Source organism: Panthera uncia, unplaced genomic scaffold (assembly GCF_023721935.1).
Source record: "Panthera uncia isolate 11264 unplaced genomic scaffold, Puncia_PCG_1.0 HiC_scaffold_1957, whole genome shotgun sequence".
Classification (NCBI taxonomy): Eukaryota; Metazoa; Chordata; class Mammalia; order Carnivora; family Felidae; genus Panthera; species Panthera uncia.
The window spans coordinates 5,188-12,224 of NW_026058643.1; the positions used below are offsets into that span (position 1 = coordinate 5,188).

The window sequence follows — 7,037 nt, forward strand, 5'->3', positions numbered from 1 at the left end:
ATGGAGTAAAGAGTGGCAGAACACAGCAAAATGGCTGTGCAATCTGGTTAGAGTTAATGGTAAGAGACACACAGGGTGCAATGGGAGAGGTTTCAAATGCAAGCTGGGTGAGGTGGAGGGAAATCTTTCTGGAAGAAGTGACAGCTTTAAGCTGAGGCTTAAAGCATGAAGAGGAATGAGCCAGGTAAAGGGAATTGATGAAGGATGGCTCAGTCTCACCCAGAAGTGAGAAAGAGGAGGGCAGATTCCAGGAACATAAAGAATAGTTACTACTTGAGGGCAAAAGGGTCATGGTGGGAGAGGAGGTGGAAAGATGACCCATACCAAGTTACTTAGTCTTTAAGTATCAGCAGTTTTGGCCCACGTGGGAAAATATCTGATTGGCACTGCAGACAGCTCAGTTTGACTGCAGGACTGAGAATGGGTGGACAGGGGATGGAGATTAGAGTGGCCTGGATCAGAGAGGTGACAGTGCAGAAGAAAAATTGTCTAGTGTGAAAGATCTTTAAGAAGCAGGACCAGCAGATCATGAGGATTTGATGGGTGTTTGGAGAGGAGGAATAACACCAGATTTCTGGGCTGCTGGCAATGTAGAGTGCCCTTTGATGAGATAAGGAAGGTAAGGAGGAGGAGGATGGGGAAGAAGATGAAGAGTGGGCTATGTGGAGTCTCAAGTGCCTGGGACCCAGCCACATTGAGTGGTTGAGTAATGGAACAGTGTGTGGTGGATAGAAAGTGTCTGCAGCGGAGACACTGGTGTTGGTTTTCCTGGATAGAAGTTGCTGGAAGCCCTGGGAGTAGACCAGATGGCCTGGGAATCATTATAGCATAGGAGTGAACATTTCCCAGGAAAGAATCATGAGAAGCACCAGCATCTAAGGGATAGACAGGAGAAGCAGAGCCCCCAAAGGAAAGTGGAAAGAAGGAGACAGAAGGGAAGGTGGGAAGGGAGCCTGGAAGGTGTCTTCTCCCAGCAAGGAAAGAGGGAGATCTATACTGTCAAATGCCCATGGGGTTCCATGCCTCAGCATCCTCTACTCCATCTTGACCTCCTGCCCAGTACCAGTGCTTGTTTCAGTCTCCATTTTGGCACAAGTTTTTGTTGTTTTAAGTACTCCTGGCTCCTGGTCCTGACTTCTCTGTCACAATGTCTGTGACTGGTGACAGACCTTGTCTCAAGATCTCTGTGCCCCATTGGCCTTCTAACAAGGAGCTTCTGGGTTGGAATCTTATATTTCTAAAGTGACCTCATGTTTCTTCATTTCTAAAAGCATGCTTGTTTGGTTTTCAAAATAAAATCCAACAGCCTCCATTTAAAAATTTTTTAATTTTAAGTATTTTTTACTGTGGTGAAATGCACATAACAAAAGGTGGCCATTAATCATTAAATTAATCATTTTAAGTGTATGGTTTAGTGTCATTAAGTACATTCACATTGTTGTGCAACCAGCATCATGGTCCATCTCCAGAACTTTTCCGTCTTCCCAAACTGAAACTCTGTACCCTTTATTTTATTTTTTTAAGTTTGTTTGTTTGTTTTGAAGGGGGGTAGAGACAGAGAGAGAGAGAGAAAGAGAGAGAATCCCAAGCTGGCTCCACGCTATCAGCGCAGAGCCTGACTTGGGGCTGCATCCCACAAACCAAACCATGAGATCATGACCTGAGCCAAAATCAAGAGCCAGATGTCCAACTGACTGAGCCACACAGACACCCAACTCTGTACCTTTTAAACAATAACTCTCAATTCTCCCTCATCCCACCTCGGGCAACCTCCTTTCTACTTTCTGTCTCTATGAATTGGATTACTCTAGGGACTCATGTAAATACTCATACACTATTTGTCCTTTTGTGACTGGCTATTTCACTTAGCACAATGTCCTCAAGGTTCATCCATGTTGCAGCAGATGTCAAAAATTTCTTCTTTTGTAAGATTGAAAAACATTTCATAGTACTGTGTACCACATCTTGTTTATCCATTCATCCATCAATGGACAGTTCTTAGTTTGCTTCTTTTTAGCTATTGTGAATAATGCTGCTACAAACATGGGTGTATGAATATATCTTCAAATCCCTGCTTTCAATTTTTTGGGATAAATACCCAGAAGTGGAATTGCTGGGTCATATGGTAATTCCATTTTTAATTTTTTGAGGAGCTGCCATACTATTTTCCACAATGGCTGCACCATTTGATCCTCCCTCCAACAGTCACAATGGTTCAATTCCACCATGTCTTCACCCAAGAGCTTCCAGTTTTAAGAATGGATTTCACCCAATGGCATTTATTGTGATCACTGATATTTTGGAATCTTAGGTCATTTTACTCTGCAGCTTCCCTCTAGGATGCTAACTGTTGGAGGGAACAGTCTCTAGTCTGTCCTGCCTCTGGGTCACATAGTTAATTGTGTTTCATCACCCCTCTGGCTTTGTGGGCCCCACTTTCTGGGAGGGTGGGCGACATAGGGTGACTGATGAATCACCAACTCCTGGTTTTAGCAATGGCAGTGTCGTGGTGGAACATGACGTCATCATGGAGGCAAACTACACTTCAGAGTTTGACAAACTATTTGCAAACCTCTCTAAACTCATAAAGGTCAAGATTATGAATGAGACCAAAAGGTTATCTGGTGATTCTGAAGAGTGCAGAGGTAGGCTCTCCTAAAACCCCTTGACGTTGGTGGGGAAAGGGTAGGAATGCCTCAGCCTCCCCTCACCCCATGTCTCTCCTCCTTTCTGGAACTCCAGAGACCTCCCTATAGGGATCCAGAAGCCAGGCCCCATTTCCCCAGACTCCAAAGTGCCCCCAACATCTCCCTGTCGCGGGCTCAGATTGTCATCAGCCCTAATGTTCCCATCTGAGCCTGCTTACTGGCCCAGCTGCATCTAGGGATGGGCCATGACCCTAGTAGGGCAGAGGGAAGTGTTTTTGTTTTGTTCTTTCCCACCATGCTTGGCAGCCTCCTCACATCTGTGCTTCAGTGAGGAAGCCACCATCGTGAGCGAGAACGTGATGCTGGGGTTTGACTTGAAGGGTAAGCATCTCTGCAGAGTGGTAGGTGTTGGGGGGACAGGGTGTGGGCAGTAAACATGAGGGCTGGTGGTGCTTTAACCAGGCTGTCTACCCTTCCCCACCCCCCACCCCCCAGAGCAATGCACTCAGAAGGCTGCGAAGGACTATGCCCAGTTCTACTTTGTGGATGAGCTGGATGGGAAGCTGGCCTGTGTGACCAAATGCACCTCGGGGACGAAGCTGCAACTGAACTGTAATGAGGGAGAATGCCAGCTGCAACGCAGTGGCCCCCGCTGCCTGTGAGTGTCCAGCCCCTCTAAGGCCAGTGCCCACTCTCTCTAGTGGTAGGACCACACCCTCCACCATAGTTATGGGGCAGGGGTCAGGGTAGGGGGGGGACGCAGAAGGAGTTGGGCACAGCTTACAAGACACATCCTTCCCCACCCATCCCTCTTTCTTCTATCCAGGTGTCCCTTCACCCCCCCACCCCCACCAGAGGTGGGGGAGGTGCAGGTTATAGATGTGGGCATTCTAGGAGTGAGCAAGCCCCCTCCTGAGAAAGTTCTAGTCACCAATTCCCAAATCTATATCTATAGATCTCTATCTTTCACTTTCCTTTCAATATCCCAGCTACAGTGCCATTATATCACTCCTAGCTATATATAGCTGGGGCATTAAGCTCAGGAGAGCATACATTAAAGCATAAAATATAAAAATGGTAACAGGTCAGTCAAGGTGCCAGCTAGAGATTAGATGAGTGGGCACGATGTGTCTAGGACAAGGCATCTGACACTCAGATTCTGAATCCTGTTCTGCAATACTGAATCCCCATCTCCTCTCTGCCCCTTAGTCTTGGGGAGCTTCCTAACCTGGGTCCCTCCTAACCAGTGCCTGCCCTTCCTTGGAGGGAGAGCCGGCTTCCTGTGCTTTGGCATTGATTTTTTTCTTTTGCAAGATTGGGTGTGAGGGATGTTGGTGGACTGGCCTGAGCTTGCGTGTGTCTTCAGATGCCCAACCTCGGACACACACTGGTACTGGGGAGAGACGTGTGCATTGAGCACCAGCAAGAGCCTGGTGTACGGGAGTGTGGGGGCCGTGGGAGCACTGCTGGTGGTCATGGTGGTGATCCTGACTGTCTTCCTTGGTCGATCCCAGAGAAAACTGCACAGGTGAGCTTATGGATTCGGGCCCAGGGAAAGGGGGCCACAAGACCCCAAGGCTCTCCTCCTTCCCCTCAGCGTTTGGAAGTCTGCTGGGGACCCAGCCCCACTCAGTTCTGGTTAACAGCACAGGGCAGCCCGCGGATCTGATCTGTTTGGCAGAGAGATGCGACCAAACACTTGTGTCCTGATATTGGATTATGTGATGACATTACCTGGTGTTATCACTTTGGCTGCCACAGGGCACCCCTGGGGATGAGCTCTCCGGCATTGCTTTCCCAGCAGTAAAATGGGGGAGGGGGAATCTACCCTGAGATGGTTGAGAAGCACAGGGCAGAGCACCTCCGGCAGCCAGAGGGGGGTTCCTCTGATTCTGGTCCATTGGTCCCATCTCACCGATAATGGAACTCCCGTGGAAGGGAGGAGGGGGAAGGGCAGGCCTTGGAGATGTTTTGTTTTCTTCCACCACCCTGGGGGCAGGCCCCTCCCTGACCCAGGGCTTGGCAGTGACAGCCCTTTCCAGAAGCCAAAGGTCAGGGCCCTCTAAGCTCCCTCCACCCCCCTGCCACCAGCTGCTCAGGGTGTTTCTGTTGGCAGGCAAGAATACAATTTGTGGCAAGGAGAAGATCTTCCTGGCGGCTTCCAGAACACAGGCATCTGGGAAGGTACTTCTCACCAGAGGCGAGGGTGGGGGCAAAGCTGGTGGGTGGAGATAGGCCGAGAAGGCATCACAGCCAGACACGATGTGGCTGTGGGGGCTGCGTGGGTCCTGCCAGCTGGTTTTACAGGTGCTGCGCCCCTGGGCTAGGCCAGTTTCTCTGCAGCCTCCTGACCCCTGAGCCCCCATGTGGTCCTTGCCGACCCTCGTCTTTTCTCTGCTCCTCCCCGTGCCCACCCTTTCCCTCCCCCATGCCTTTGCAAGTACTGCACCTCTGTCTGGAAGGTTCCTCTTGCTGGGGGCTCTGCAAGTCACAATCCCACTCTGTCTCCCACTCTGGTTCAAACACTGCCTCTCCATGGAGCATCCTGTGTGTTCGGGCTCTTCTGATTCCCAGCTGCCGTGGAAAGCCACCATGTCCCGCAAGCCACCATGTCCCGTGGTGCAGGGAGATGAAGAATCTCTAGCCACCACCATCCCTGCCCCTGGGCAAGTCCTGCCCTCCCAGTTCCTCCAGACAAACAATGGGGAGGGGCTACAGGTGGTGGAGAGCAGCCGGATCCTGCCCCCAGAGACCACCCCCTGTGAGAGTCTCAGATGTACTCACAGTTGGTGGGAGGACAGGGCCATGCCGTGGGCTCCAGGGGCACAGAAATCTGCCCGGTCCGGCCAGGGCAGGGCAGGATCAGAAGACTGCAGAAGCGCCCTCACCTGAGCCAGTCTGCAGGCTGGGCAGTGCTGTGGGCTGGTTCATAAGCTGTGTGCTTCCTGCTTCCAGGAACACAGATACCAGTGAGGTCGTGGAGATCTCTGTGGGCCATGATGGAGGGACCCACTGGAGGGGATTTAAGGTCAGGGAGCCAGACATACATTTCGAGCAGCTCACTCAGGGTGAATTGAGGGGGGCAGCCCTAAAGTGGGGAGACCAAGGGGATGGCTCTGCTGTAATGTAGGTGAAGAATGATGAGGCTGGGTGGGGACAGGGGGATGGGAGGAGTGGATAGCAGAAGTAATTTAGATGCCAGTGAGCTGGGCCAGGCTTGTTGCTCACAGGCTGGGGAAGGGAGAAGGCCTGGATTGGGGGAGGGACACTGCCTGGTCGGGGGAGAGGCAGCAGGTGGGGGCGCATTGAGTACGGGGGCTGGTGAATAGGGGTACAGAGGCATCACCAGCTCTGGCCTATCTGAAGCCTGGGGAGAAGTCTTGGCCAGTGGGCGGCTGGGAGGCGGCAGGAAGAATACAGGTGCAGAAAAGAGCAGAGTGAAGGGCAGGGTCCCCGGGATGACCTTGAAGGAGGCAGAAAGAAGAAATGGTCGTGGAAGTGCCTGGAGAGCCTGGAGCCTGCGGCTTGGAGGCCCAGGAGTGGGGGATGTGCAGGACTGGGAAAATGGTGGCTGAAAGCACGCCCACTCCAAGAGAAGATTCTGGGCACTGCTGGTTTCTGCTTGCTGTGGTTCCCGTGGCTGTGAGGCAGTGTGTGCCGGTCACCCTCGAGCAGGGCCTTCCTCCTGTTCCACCCTCGCCCAGGTCACCCCTGAGCCTGCCCGTGGCCATGACTTTTGACCCTAGGCGTGTCAGGGGGCTGTGTTTCTCTCTTGTCTTGCTGTCACATGGGGCCAGCCCCCCAGTCTCACTCTCAGCCCGGCCCCTTTTTCTGCAGATGAGAATCTGAAGGAAGACAGATTCGCCCTTGAAAACATCTACAGCCATTTCCAGCCCTCTCTGGAGAACGTTGACCCTACTACAGAGGTGACTCAGGGGTCTGTCCCCAGCTAGTAGCTGTTCCCTTCCCCCCAGCCCTGCCATCCACCACCCTGGGCTGCCTGGGGGGTGGTGGGCACCCTTGGTCTAGAGGCAGGTAACTTCTATTGGAGCCTCCTGGGCCTCACCTCCTCTCTCCCGCCCCCAGCTCCACATCCAGAGGCCCAGGGTCCTGACAACTGCTCAGTGAGTGAGACAAGAGGCTCCCACCGCTCATCCAGATTTGGACAAGACAGCAGATAAGAGCCCACGACAGCGCTACTCCCCACCTCCCCTGTTGGTCCAAAGGAAACTGACATCAGGGCCTGAGGTGGCCCGGTTCAGAGCTGGTGGGCTTGGTCTGGGCCCTGCTGTGAACCCCCCTCTGCTTTCTCACACTCCGTCCAGGAGCCCAAGGGCTGCCCAGACACCCTGACATCATTGTTTGCTCCAGAGACGCCCCACTCTGGAA

General features: G+C 52.5%; 1 long non-coding RNA gene across 1 annotated transcript; it reads left to right on the top strand.

The window, feature by feature from the left end:
* Nucleotides 1-4,761: 4,761 nt before the first annotated feature.
* Nucleotides 4,762-7,037, top strand: LOC125917523 (uncharacterized). The gene is made up of 3 exons (XR_007456216.1): nucleotides 4,762-4,832; nucleotides 6,486-6,574; nucleotides 6,735-7,037. It is a non-coding gene; the product is annotated as an uncharacterized LOC125917523 (long non-coding RNA).